Source organism: Carcharhinus amblyrhynchos, chromosome 25, assembly GCF_965287045.1.
Source record: "Carcharhinus amblyrhynchos chromosome 25, sCarAmb.v2.hapA, whole genome shotgun sequence".
Taxonomy (NCBI): Eukaryota; Metazoa; Chordata; class Chondrichthyes; order Carcharhiniformes; family Carcharhinidae; genus Carcharhinus; species Carcharhinus amblyrhynchos.
This window is the reverse complement of record NC_137348.1, coordinates 9,033,542-9,048,334: the sequence shown is the minus strand read 5'-3', so window position 1 is coordinate 9,048,334 and position 14,793 is coordinate 9,033,542. Positions and strand designations below refer to the sequence as shown.

The 14,793-nt window shown below is 46.9% G+C and overlaps 1 protein-coding gene across 4 annotated transcripts in view; it reads left to right on the top strand.

The window, feature by feature from the left end:
• The window catches only part of LOC145358427 (dynamin-1), a 263,584-nt gene that overhangs the window by 29,675 nt on the left and 219,116 nt on the right, over positions 1-14,793 (top strand). The gene's annotated exons all lie outside the window — the stretch shown is intronic.

The following is a 14,793-nucleotide window of genomic DNA, read 5'->3' as shown; positions in this document are numbered from 1 at the left end:
TGAATCTTTGTAGGTCTCCACCCCAATGCGCTGTGGAAGGTTCAGTCACTGAGCATATTCACGGTGGACAGCGAGAGATTGCCAGGCACTAATGACATCAAGGGATAGAGGGAAAACACGGTACGGGGGTAGATAATCAGCCATGGGTCTGAAAATTGATCATTTTGCCTGTCCTGCGAATTGTAGCAGGCATGGCTAAAAATTTGCCGGGCCATTCACACACAAACTAGAAGCAGGAGGTGGCCATTCAGGTCTTCGGGCCTGCTCCACCGTTCGTTTTGATCGTGACTGAGCATCGAATCCAATATCCTGATTCCCCCATTTCCACCCCCTCTCCGCCATATCCCTTGATCCCTTTAGCCCCAAAAGCTATTTCTAATTCCTTCTTGAAATCAGACAACGTGTTGGCCTCAACTACTTTCTGTGGGAGTGAATTCCACACATTCACCACCCTCTGGGTGAAGAAATGTCTCCTCATCTCTAAAAGGTTTACTCCTTATCCTTAAACTATGACCCCTAGTTCTGGACTCCCCCACCATTGGGAACATTCTTCCTGAATCTACCCTGTTAGAATTTTATAAGTTTTCTATGACATTCCCCACTCTCTCTTCTGAACTGCAGTGAATATAATCCTAACCAACTTAGTCTCTCTTCATTTGACAGACCTGCCAACCCAGGAATCAGCCTGGTAAACCTTCGCTGCATTCCCCCTATAGCAAGGACCGCCTTCCTCAGATAAGGACACCAAAACTTCAAACGATGCTCCATTTAAAGGTCCATTGAGTTACATAGAACATAGAACACTACAGCACAAACAGGCCCTTCGGCCCACAAGTTGCGCCGATCACATCAATACCTACCAAGCCATAGAGCTATCTGTAACTGCCAATGCCATTAGATCCCATATACTCATCCAGAAGTCTTTTAAAAGACCCCAGCGAGTTTGCCTCTACCACCACCGACGGCAGCCGATTCCACTCACTCACCACCCTCTGAGTGAAAAACTTTCCCCTAACGTCTCCTCTGTACTTGCTTCCCAGCACCTTAAACCTGTGTCCTCTCTTGGCGACCATTTCAGCCCTGGGAAATAGCCTCCGAGAAGTCTGAGGTCACATACCAACCGACTCAAGAACAGCTTCTTCCCTGCTGCCGTCAGACTTTTGAACAGGCTTACTTTGCGTTAAGTTGATCTTTCTCTACACCCTTGCTATGACTGTAACCCTACATTCAGCACTCTCTCGTTTCCTTCTCTATGAACGACATGCTTTGTCTGTATAGTGTGCAAGAAACAATACTTTTCACTGTATCCCAATAATAAATCAAATGAAAATGAATCTGTGATCTGAGTCTGTGTGTGATAACCTCATTAAAGGTTGGATGGGGTTGGCAATGTGCACTGTTCTGCAGGGAACTATGACTGGCGTTTTTGATGAAGGTGGCAATAGGTAGAGGTTAGTGGGCCAGCCTGTCAGCCCGAGCTGTGAGCCGGCAGCCTGAGGGATCAACGCGTAAAAATCATCAAACATCTGACTGCAATCACCCCACCCCTGCCTCTCCAATAACTGGTGACATTGTGATAACGTCATTAGGCTAGCAATCCAGATCCCAGGCAAGTGTGCAGGGAAACGAGTTCCAATCCCACCATATCAGCTGACCAAATTGAAATCCAAATATTAAATCTGGAAACTAAAGCTAGTCTCAGCAGCGGTGACCTCACAACATTCATTTGAGGCATAGGGTCCCTGCAGTGCAGAAAGTGGCCATTCAGCCCATCAAGTTTGCATCGATCTCAATCCCACCCAAACCCTATTCCTGTAACCCCACATATTTACCCTGCTAATCACCCTGACACTAAAGGGCTACTTAGCACGGCCAATCAACCTAACCCGTATATCTTTCGGACTGTGGAGGAAACTGGAGCACCTGGAGGAAACCCACGCAGACACAGGGAGAATGTGCAAACTCCACACAGACAGTGACCTGAGGCCGGAATCGAACCTGGGTCCCTGGTGCTGTGAGGCAGCAGTGCTAGCCACTGTGCCACCATGCCGCCTTGCTGTTGTTTAAAAAAAAAACCCATCTGGTTCACTCACCTCCTTTTAGGGGAGGAAATCTGCCTTCCTTACCTGGTCTGGACTACACGTGACTCCAGAGCAACAACAATGTGGTTGACTCTTAACCTACCCTCTGGAAATGGTGCAACTCGCTACTCAGTTCAAGGGCAATGAGGGATGGGAAGCAAATGCCAGCCATGCTAAGAGATGCCCACATTCCTGAGAGAAGTTTTAGAAAAAGCCATCCAGTGCAGTATTGAAAGAGTGCTGCACTGCCGCTGGTGCTGTTTTCCAAAGAGGGGCCAGATTCCCCGACCTCGCACACAGCTGGGATTGATTTTGATTTGATTTATTACTGTCACATGTATTAGTGGACAGTGAAAAGCATTGTTCCTTGCACACTATACAGACAAAGCATACTGTTCATAGAGAAGGAAAGGAGAGAGTGCAGAATGCAATGCACTGAGCTTCCATTGTCCAGCCCTGCTGCAGTGAATGAAGATTTGGCTGAGCGCCAAATTCTCCATTGTCTCTGGCGATGACTGCGGGGAAATGAACACCCAGAGAATTCCGACCAAACAGTTAAATTGAGGCCCTGGCCACTTGCTTAGATAACAGACTCCACGGTACCAGTTTAAGGCAAAGCGCAAAGGCGGGGGTGGGGGGGGGAGGGGGTTGTTATCCCAAGTATCTTGGCCAATATTCATCCCTCAATCAGCATCGCAGATTATTGGGTCATAAATCACATTGCTTTTTTGGGAGCTTGCTGTGCACAAGTTGGCTGTTGAGTTTCCTACAATACCACAGTGACTCCACTTCAGATGTATTAGATTTGATTTGATTTTATTTGATTTCACATGTATTGGTATATGGTGAAAAGTATTGTTTCTTGTGCACTATACAGACAGAGCATACTGTTCATAGAGAAGGAAAGGAGACGTGCAGAATGTAGTGTTACAGTCATAGCTAGGGTGTGGAAAAGAGTTAGAATAGAGTATAGACTGAGATAAAAGATAGAATTAGAGAGTGTGCTGGGCACAGCTTGCAAGAAATTGCCATGTTCCAGCGCCATCTTGGATTACTTTGTTGATTCCCGTTGGGACCTGAAATGAAGAGCATCACTGAAATATCTTTCCATTTCCTCTCTCTCTCTTCTCTCTCTTCTCTTTTCTCTCCTCTCTCTTCTCTTTTCTCTTCTCTCTCTTCTCTTTTCTCTCCTCTCTCTTCTCTTTTCTCTCCTCTCTCTCCTCCTCTCTCTTCTCCTCTCTCTTCTCCTCTCTCTTCTCCTCTCTCTTCTCCTCTCTCTTCTCCTCTCTCTTCTCCTCTCTCTTCTCCTCTCTCTTCTCCTCTCTCTTCTCCTCTCTCTTCTCCTCTCTCTTCTCCTCTCTCTTCTCCTCTCTCCTCTCCTCTCTCCTCTCCTCTCTCCTCTCCTCTCTCTTCTCCTCTCTCTTCTCCTCTCTCTCTCTCTCTCTCTCTCTCTCCCCCCCTCCTCTCTAGTTTAAGGACTCACGTAAAGAACATGAGTCATGCAAGCTGGGTTTGTGTTCTGAATCCTATTTTAAAAACATAAACAGCTTGTGCACTGTGTTGGAAGCAGTTTTTTGGATGCTGACAGGTCATGTCCTTTGGTTTGATTTGATTTATTATTGTCTATATATGCTGTGTTTGTGAACCTCTCTCCACTCACCTGAAGGAGCGGTGCTTCGAAAGCACATGATTCTAAATAAACCTGTTGGACTTTAAGCTGAGATTTCTTACCATGCCTACAATGCCAGCATCTCCATATCATTTATTATTGTCACATGCATCAGTATACAGTGAAAAGTATTGTTTCTTGTACGCTATAGAGACACAGCATGCTGTTCATAGAGAAGGAAAGGAAAGAGTGCAGAATGTAGTGTTACAGTCGTAGCTAGGGTGTAGATAAAGATCAACTTAATGCGAGGTAGGTCAATTAAAAAGTCTGACAGCAGCAGGGAAGAAGCTATTTTTAAGTTGGTTGGTATGTGACCTCAGACTTTTGTATCTCTTTCCCGATGGAAGAAGGTGGAAGAGAGAATGTCCGGGGTGCGTGAGGTCCTTGATTACGCTGGCTGCTTTTCCGAGGCAGTGGGAGGCTGGTTTGTGTGATGGACTGAGCTACGTTCATGACCTTTTGTAGTTCCTTGCAGTCTTGGGCAGAGCAGGAGCCCATACCAAGCTGTGATACAACCAGAAAGAATGCTTTCTACGGTGCATCTGTAAAAGTTGGTGAGAGTCGTGGCTGACATGTCAAATTTCCTTTGGTCTTCTGAGAAAGTAGAGGCATTGATGGACTTTCCTTACTATAGTGTCAGTATGAGGGGACCAGGACGGGTTGTTGGACAGCGCATTGTCCGCAATCATCCCACCACTCTGCATTTCACTAACACTGACCTGTTGTTCATCTTCTTCTCCCTTCAAGCTTGCCATTGTTGGAAATTCCTTGGCAAAGCTAGCACTTACTGCCACTCTGAAAATACTCTTTCATTTCATCACCTCCTTGAACCATTGCTTATAGGCCCACCTACAAGGACTTTCTTCAGCTGTGGTTTCCTGTAACCCAGTGGTTTGTTAGCTCACCTCAGAGGGCAGGTAACAATCAACCACATGACTGGGCATGCCGAATGCTCCAGCGATGGATGGCAGACTTCTCCCTGTGGGCCTTTATAGTCATCTGGCTGTTTCATGATCAACATTTACCTTAGAATTCCAGATTTAGTCAATTTAAACCCCCTGGGATTTGCCAGGTAAGTTTGACTCTGGGTTACCAATGCAGTTGTTAATTGCATTATTAATGTCATTAGTTGCACCATCCAAATTCTGGAATTTCCTCCCGAACATCTACTATTCCCCCCCCACCTCCCCACCCCTCTCTCTTTCCCCCCCCCCCCCCCCCCCCACCTCTCTCTCTCCCTCCCACCTCTCTCTCTCTCTCTCTCTCTCTCTCCTGCCTTCCCACCTCTCTCTCTCTCTCTCTCTCCTCCCTTCCCCATCTCTCTTTCTCTCTCCCCCTCCCCACATCTCTCTTGCTGCCCCCTCTCCACATCTATTTGCCCCCTCCCCACCTCTCTCTGTCTCTCCCCTGCCCCATCTCACTCTCTCTATCTCACATTAAGTTGATCTTTCTCTACAGCCTAGCTATGACTGTGACACTCATTGTGCGTTCTCTCCTTTCCTTCTCAGTGAACAGAATGCTCTGTCTGTATGGGGCACAAGAAACAATACTTTGTGGGGGTGTGGGCAGGTGGGGGTAGGTGAATTATGTCAATGGTTCTCTGCTCTGCACCTTCAGAAAGCACATACCTTTGTGCGTTTTTTTTTAATCGATTCTCCATTTCATTTGCTTCAAATAACAACCTTTTTGTGACACAATGCCTCGGTAAAGAAACTTTCCATTTTGGACTGGATTGTTAGGGTAGTTTTGGGACCTGTTTTTTGAGAGGGAGAGATGATCTTTTATTCCTGCTCTAGTTCAGGGCTTTGGGAAACCTAAGGAGCAAATTGTTTTTTTTTTAAGAGTAGCTTCTTCAGTTTTTCTAAATGATTTATTCGTTATTTCTCTACCGATCTTTTGCTTCCAGGTTCATTATCCTTGTTTCATTTGGGATCTGTTTATTGCTGCAGTATCCTTTGAATCTTTCTGCTGTGTGTGTGTGTCTCTCTCTGTCTCTCTCCTCCCCCACACACTCCACCCCCTCCATCTTGTGAGCTCTTTAAGTAAAGGCTTATGGTGCAGGCCAGCTGTCCCACACACTGCCAGCTCGGCGATCCTGGAGTTAGCCCATCTGCCCATCAACCACTGCCCGCGTTAACTCTTCACTGTGACTGGGCAAGGTGGGTGTGTGTTAGGGTGGTGCAGAGCAAGCTCTACTGGCCAAATGCGTTCCTGCCAACAGAAACCAATATTGTTCGGGACGACAGAAGGTGGACAAAATCGGCTGCTGTTTAGCATGAAGTTCGCTCAGTCGATCAGTCATGTACTCTCAAAGTACATTGCAGACAATGAGCTACTTTCAAAGTGTAGACATTGTTATAATTTGGAAAATGCTGCCACTAATTGTCATAAACAAGGCCCCCACAAATGGTAATGTGATCCTAAAATTCCTGCAGTGCAGGAAGAGGCCATTCGGCCCATTGAGTCTACACCGTCTCTCTGAAAGAGCACCTTACCCTGGCTGCCAGCCCTATCCCCATAGCCTCACGTATTTACCATGGCTGATCCACCTAACCTACACATCTTGGGGCACTAAAGGGCAATGTACCCTGGCCAGTTCACCTAACCTACAAATCTTTGGAGTGTGGGAGAAAACTGGAGCACCCGGAGGAAACCCATGTAGACACGGGGAGAACGTGCATACTCTGCACAGAGCAACCCGAAACCAGAATTGAACCCAGGACCCTGGCGCTGTGCGGTAGCAGTGCTAACCAGTGTGCCATCATATCGCCCATTCTACATGGCACAGTTATCTTGGTTTGCAGATTTTATTAAAGGGCAGGGTGTGTGTAATGACATTAATCAGGCAATTGAAGTGGGCTTATTAGAATATGAACTCCCTGATTAAGGGCTAATCAGGGAGTCTGTTGTTTTGTATTTAAGCAGGCGTGTCAGTTCCTCTGGGACTCCTAGTGTAGCCTGCTAACTGAAAGCACTCTGTACGCAGTTGTCAGACTTGTAAATAGAAGGGTTTTGGTGAAGGGACTTTTGCCTCCCAGGGACTTATTACAGTGTGATATTTTCAAGCTGGCAGGAGAACTTGGGGGGGGGTGGAATCTTGTCCTCGGCCCCAACTGTGCAGAATGGTGCAGCAGAAAACTTTAAACAAAACTTCCCGTCATAGTGAGAAAGACATTTTTCCTCATTCTGAGCAGCTGATCTGTTCTTAGTGATGTTGATTTGGAAATAAATATTGATGAGTTGGCTGGGGATAACACAGTCTACCCCCTTCCCACCCCATTGCTCCCTTTCCTCTATAGGTTCTTTTCCATCCACTCAGATGAGGACTTGGTGTACAACTCACCCAAAGGATGGCACTCACTCGGTATTGCACTGGCTTGTCAGCCAGGGGCTTTGATCCAACCTCTAGAATGGGGCTTGAACCCACAGCTTTGTGACTTACATGGGAAGGCGATGGCCTAGTGATATTATCGCCAGACTATTAATCCAGAAACTCAACTAATTCTCGGGGAACCTGGGTTCAAACCCTGTCACGGCAGGTGGTGGAATTTGAATCCAATAAAAAATATCTGGAATTAAGAATCTACTGATGACCACAAAATCATTGTCGGAAAAACCCATCAGGTTCACTAATGTCCTTTAGGGAAGGAAATCTGCTGTCCTTACCTGGTCTGGCCTACATGCGACTCCAGAGCCAGAGCAATGTGGCTGACTCTCAGGCAACGAGGGGATGGGCAATAAATGCTGGCCAGCCAGTGATGCCCGTGTCCCATGAATGAAAAAAAAAATCCATACCCTCCCAGTGAGCGCACTCTGAGGAAATCAATTTCCATTTAAGTTGAGGTGGTGATGGAGTTACTTCTTAACGGATCAAACACATCTTGTGTAAGTGGTTGGGGAGGCAGGCCCCGCCTCCAACCAGAATGACCTTAGACCCCTCTTCCCAATGGCTGCATTGCTCCACACTCTGCCCTGTGCCAGTCACTGCAAACCCAGGAAGGATGTAGGACGTGCTTCATCAGCTGAGATGGCAGAGCGGGGAAGTGGGGGAGGGTTGGGTGAGGGTCAGTTTGATGTCTCACTCTCCTCTCTCCCAGCCTTAATAGCGCCTGACAGATCACCTCCTTTCCTTCCTCCTTGCTTTCCTTCCTGTAGGTTCTTTATGAAACTTCCCAGGAGGAGGCCTTCCCAGGGAATTGGAGAAGGGAGCGATGCCTCACAAACTGCAGCCTAATCCAATATCAAATCCAGTGGGTTTTTTAAAAAAAGAAACTCCCTTTGCCCAGAAGCTGTAACACAGCAGTTTAAAATTGGACATGTTCAGTTTATTATTGTTTGCTGGCGTGATGAATAACTGTACCAGCTTCCTGTTTTACAGGACCTCCCAGCCCACTTAGGAATGTGAGCTGGTTACTCACTGTGTAAAGATTGTCCAGTGCTGGTATACTTGAGGATTTGTCACTCTGTTATATCTGTCCAGTTCAGATACTTCAACCAGCTCCGCAATCAAAATTTTACCCAGATGCCTTTCTTAATGAGAAGAACAAAGTACGGACGCAGATATATAACACAACAAACTTTATTAAATATAGTTAACCCATAAATTACCCACTAAGGGTGGCACGGTGGTTAGCACTGCTGCCTCACAGTATCAGGGACCCTGTGTTCGATTCCTGGCTTGAATGACTGTCTGCGTGGAGTTTGCATGTTCTCCCCATGTTTGTGTGGGTCTCCTCCAGGTGCTGTGGTTTCCTCCCACAGTCTGAAAGACATGTTGATTAGGTGGATTGGCCAAGCTAAATTCTCCCTCAGTGTACCCAGACGAGTGCCAGTGTGTGCCAACTAAGGGATTTTCATGGTGTTAATATAAGCCTACTTGTGGCTAATAAATAAACAGCCAGGATTCAGCCGTACTACCCGTAAGGATGGCTCGGTAGATCCGGTCTGTGAGTCCCTCTGGTTCATCTCCACGAAGATGATTCTCGCTGGCTGTTGCTTGCTTCCTTCTCTGATCTGGTCTCGGTCGCTTTCTGTCTCGAGTCTTCGCTCCCAAGATGTCGGAGTGCCTATTTTTACCCCCTGTGGCCTTGTGTTTTCTCTACCTGCCCTTGGCCTTCTGCCAATGAGTTCTGGGGGGGTTGGTCTCAGCATCCAATGGTCTAGATGATGACCTGCTAACAGGACATCTGAGCCCACTCCGGGTGCCTTGGAGTCTGGCCCCATCTCGGCTGCGGACAATAGGCCCATGCATCTCAAATAGGATCACTTTTAAAGTTTATTTCTTAGTGTCACAAGTAGGCTTACATTAACACTTCAATGAAGTTACTGTGAAAATCCCCTAATATCCAGCGCCTGTTCGGGTACACTGAGGGAGGATTTAGCACGGCCACTGCATCTAACCAGCACGTCTTTCGGGCTATGGGAGAAAACCGGAGCATCCGGAGGAAACTCACGCAGACACAGGGAGAATGTGCAGACCCTGCACAGACAGTGACCCAAGCCGGGAATTGAACCCAGGTCCCTGGCGTTGTGAGGCAGCAGTGCTAACCACTGTGTCGCAATGCCACCCATCTTGAATCAGCCTCCCATTCACTGACTCTGTCTACACTTCCCACTGCCTCGGAAAAGCAGCAGCATAATCAAAGACTCCACACATCCCAGACATTCTCTCCCATTGGGAAAAAGATATAAAAGTCTGAGGTCACATACCAACCAACTCAAGAACAGCTTCTTCCCTGCTGCTGTCAGACTTTTGAATGGACCCACCTTATATTAAGTTGATCTTTCTCTACACCCTAGCTCTGATTGTAACACTACATTCTGCACTCTCTTGTTTCCTTCTCTATGTACGGTATGCTTTGTCTGTATAGTGTGCAAGAACCAATACTTTTCATGTGACAATAATAAATCAAACCAAATGATGGGTTATTGATGGGGCGGATCCAGACATACAAAGAACAAAAACAGCCCGGGAAACAGGCCCTTCGGCCCAAAGAGCCGAATATAAAAGTAGGGAGGTCTTGCTGCAGCTGTATAGGGCATTGGTGAGGCCGCAGCTGGAGTACTGTGCAGTTTTGGGCGCCGCACCTGCGCAAGGATATTTTGGCCCTGGAGGGAGTGCAGAGGAGGTTTACTAGGCTGATACCGGAGTTGAGGGGATTGAGCTATGAGGAGAGGCTGAATAAACTAGGCTTGTACTCGTTAGAGTTTAGAAGAATGAGGGGAGATCTCATTGAGACGTATAAGATGATGAATGGGATGGATAGGATAGAGGTGGAGAGACTCTTCCCGCTCAAAAAAGACAGTAGGACTAGGGGGCACAGCCTCAAGATAAAGGGGAGGCGGTTTAGAACGGAGTTGAGGAGGAACTTCTTCACTCAAAGGGTGGTGAATCTCTGGAATTCTCTGCCCGTTGAAGTGGTGGAGGCTGCCTCGCTAAATATTTTTAAGAAGCGGGTTGATGGGTTCTTGATAAGAGAGGGGATTAAGGGTTATGGGGAGAGGGCGGGAAAGTGGAACTGAGCCACAACAGATCAGCCATGATCTTATTGAATGGCGGGGCAGGCTCGAAGGGCTAGATGGCCTACTCCTGCTCCTATTTCTTATGTTCTTATGTTCTTATTACCATTACCAGTAACATTACCAGTCCCCCCTCCACCCATGACCCTTATCTACGATTATGGCATTCCACATTGAGGAAAACTAATTTAGGGACAATTTATTACCTCCAATCAGCCTAATAGCACATCTTTGGGGTGTGGGAGGAAACCGGAGCACCCGGAGAAAACCCACGCAAGCACGGGGAGAATGCGCAAACTCCCACAGACACCGGCCCAAATCCATGTGTCTGCACAGCAATCAGTGATAGTCACTGAGCTGTCGTCTTGCCCAGTATCTGGTCCAGTTTAGGCACACACTAACGACATGAAGCACTAGGCTATTCTCGAACTTCCAAGAGCAGCCCTAGTACGACCCATCGCGTGTACGCCCTTCGTCGGACAACAAGGTGGACCGACTTAAAACCTGTGAATTAAAAGAGAAAAACATTAGTATCATTCCTCATCCTTATACATTACCAGGGACGTCCCAATGCTAATGAACCTTATTTAAAACAATCTCCTATATCCTCCCATCCCCAACCCATGTCCCAGCAGCCTGCCTGAGTTCTGTATATTCGAACGTTGGCCAGGTCCAATTTTCTGCTCATTGCTGGAACTGACTGTAACTTAAATTAGAGCGTCCAATTTTTTTTAATTTCAGATGTCCAATTTTATTTTTGGCTCGGCACCACAGCTCGAGATAGGCTAATTAGAAGCTGACTGGCCAAGACTCTAACTTGGCTGAAGGATCTTGTTTTCATGACTGAATAACATATTTTTAAATGGGGAAATTTCTAATTCATTCCTTGTTTTTTTTTAACCTCCCTTACCATTCGATTCTGTCACTTGTAGCCAATGTTAGTTGCCTCTCATTTCTATCAGAAGGTATTGTGGTGGGTTCATGAGTTCTTTCAATGTCCCCAACCAATTGGCCACTCTTGGTCTGATTTTTAGACGATGGAGGTTGAATTTTCAGTTGCCTGGGAGGGTGAGTTTGGGCGTGGGGCAGGTTCGGGTTCCCTGAGAGACGGGATTAGATGTTCCAAAGGAATGCAGGTGGGATGAGTCGGAATCTCGCGTGATTCCAATTAATTGTTTGTTAAACTCATTACGAATGTGGGGGAGAAGTGGAAGTGGGGGGGAGTGCAATAATTAGCAATTTAGGGTTGGGCATTGGGCATATTAGTTTTGTCTCTGGATTAGTGACCCAGGGTAATGCTTTGGGGATTAGGGTTCGAATCCCACTCCTGCAGATGGTAAAATCTGAATTGGATTGCGTGGGTTTTCTCCGGGTGCTCTGGTTTCCTCCCACAGTCCGAAAGACGTGCTGGTTAGGTGCATTGGCCATGCTAAATTCTCCCTCAGTGTACCCGAACAGGCAGTGGAGTGTGGCGACTAAAGTTTGAAGTTTGTTTATTAGTGTGACAAAAATCTGGAATTAAAAATCTAGCGATGACCATAAAATCCTTGTTGATTGTTATAAAAAAAAACCCATCAGGTTCACTGATGTCCTTTAGTTTTAAGTGTATTTATTAGTGTCATAAGTAGGCCTACATTAACACAGCAATGAAGTTACTATGACAATCCCCTAGTCGCCACACTCCAGCACCTGTTCGGGTACACTGCGTACCGTTTTAAATTTGTTTTCCTCTCCTCTTCATTCCTCAACCAACCTAAACCCACATCAAGAAAAAAAATACAAAACATGCATTTATATGGCACCTTTCACATCCTCAGAGTATCCCAAAATGCTCCGCAACCAATGAAATATTTTTGAAGTGTTGGTATGCAGGTCACATGGCAGATAATTTGTGCACAGCAAGCTCCCACTAACAGCAAGGCGATAATGACCAGGTCTGTCTCAATGGTGTTGAGTGAGAGATAAATATTGGCCACAAGGCCTGGGGAGAACTCACTCACTCTTCCTCAAGATGGTGACATTGGAAGCTCTTACGCCAGCTCGAGGGGCAGGTGAGGCCTAGGTTTACGAGGGCCTCGTCTGCAAGATGTCACCACCCTCGAGACCCCGATCGAGGGAGAGACGGACAGCACAGCTGTAAAGAAGAGGCCAATGCACCTAACCAGCATGTCTTTCAGACTGTGGGAGGAAACCGGAGCGCCCAGAGGAAAGCCATGCAGACATGGGGAGAACATGCAGACTCCACACTGGCAGTGACCCAAACCAGGAATCGAACCCGAGTCCATGGCGCTGTCCTTACCTGGTCTGGCCGACATGTGATTCCAAGTCCACAGCAATGTGGTTGAGTCTTAAATGCCCTCAAGGATGGGCAATAAATGTTGGCTCAGCCAGCGATACCCACCGCCCATGAAGGAATATAAAAAAGAAATTCAATTAACAAGCACGGGGTACAGAAGGGCTTGGAGTTGATGAGAACATACTTACCAGGAGTCAAGCGCTCATGACTGTGATGTGAAAGTGTTGTGAAAAAGAGAGAATGAAATTTTTGCTCTCACGGAGATACCACCTCCGGAGCAGAAAGGCTCAGTTTTATGAGGAGCGAGTGTTCTGGACTCTTTGGCCTCCTGGGCTACCTTCTTTACAGCTCTGCTGTCCGTCTCTCCCTCGATCGGGGTCTCGAGGGTGGTGACATCTTGCAGACGAGGCCCTTGTAAACCTAGGCCTCACCTGCCCCTCGAGTTGGCGTAAGAGCTTCCAATGTCACCATCTTGAGGAAGAGTGAGTGAGTTCTCCCCAGGCCTTGTGGCCAATATTTATCTCTCACTCAACACCATTGAGACAGACCTGGTCATTATCGCCTTGCTGTTAGTGGGAGCTTGCTGTGCACAAATTGGCTGCCATGTGACCTGCATACCAACACTTCAAAAATATTTCATTGATTGAGGAGCATTTTGGGATGCCCTGAGGATGTGGAAGGTGCCACATAAATGCAAGTTTTGCACTTTTTTTTTCTTGATGTGGGGTTTAGGTTGGTTGAAGAATGAAGAGGAGAGGAAAACAAATTTAAAACGGTGCACATTTGAGTAATAATGTCAAAAATTGAGAGCTGAAGGAATGGGTTGTTGACTTGGTCATTGATATGACAGGTACACCCTAGTAGGTAAAGATGGAGGCCGAAGAGGGTGGAGATTTGCCTAGTGTTAAGCACTTCAATCTTTTTGTCCAAAATCTGAAGTAAACATGTTATGAACACCTCGATTCCCTTTATCCCGCCCACATACAAATCAATGATGTGGCGCACTTTGCTCTGTGTACAAACTGCAGAAGAACCTGCAAGGCCCGTTGCCGTGGCAACGTGCCTCTTCACTAAAACCACCATCGGGTAAAGGGATGACATTTGCTAAATGGCATTAACACTTTTTGGTTCGGATAGAAAAATGGCTCCCTCAGCTTCTGAGGGGAAAATGTTGTTTTAAGTTTTAATGTTTGTTTTAAGTTGCACCATTTCCCCACAGGGACCTGGATTCGATTCCTGGTTTGGGTCGCTATCTGTGCAGAGAGTGCACGTTCTCCCCATGTCTGCGTGGGTTTCCTCCGGGTTCTCCAGTTTTCTCCCACAGTCCAAAAGATGTGCTGGTTAAGTGCATTGGCCATGGTAAATTTTCCCTTAGTGTACCCAAACAGGCGCTGGAGTATGGCAACTAAAATTTATTTATTAGTGTGACAAATAGGCTTACACTCTCACTGCCATGAAATTACTGTGAAAATCCTCTAGGCGCCACACTTGGGTTCGGGTACACTGAGGGAGAACTTAGCATGGCAATGAGGTTACTGTGGGGTGGTACAGTGGTTAGCACTGCTGCCTCATAGTGCCAGGGACTCAGGCCGATGCACCTAACCTGCACATCTTTCAGACTGTGGGAGGAAACCAGAGCACTCGGAGGAAACCCACGCAGACATGGAGAGAACGTGTGGACTCCGCACAGACAGTGACCCAAGCCGGCAATCGAACCTGGGTCCCTGGCATTGTGAGGCAGCAGAGCTAACCCCACCGCGCCGTCCCACAGTAACTTCATTGCTGTGTTAATGTAAGCCTCTTTGTCACACTAATAAATGAACTTTAACTTCGATGTGGGTGCTTAGTCATCGAGTATGCTCAAGAAAGTGGTGGCTGGAGCTTTGGGCGTTTGAATGAGTTGAGGGACGTGAGGATGTGCAGGAATGTGGAGCTGACACACCACGCCTTGCTGAATGGTAGGACAGTCTCGAGGGGCTGAGTGGCCTACCCCAGCTCCTATGTGGCAACTGTTGAAATCTCTCTGAACCTACAGAATCCGAACTGAATAATCCACTCTCATTTCCTACTTAGTTGCAAATGTACTTGATAAAGTACATTGCGGCAACGGGAGGATATGAAAGGCATTCGTTAAGGTGCAAGTCATTCATTTCATTCTGTTAGATGTGCAAACAGGATGAGGTTGATTGCGTACAGCCTTGACGCCACTGGTTCAATATTCCCTGCTC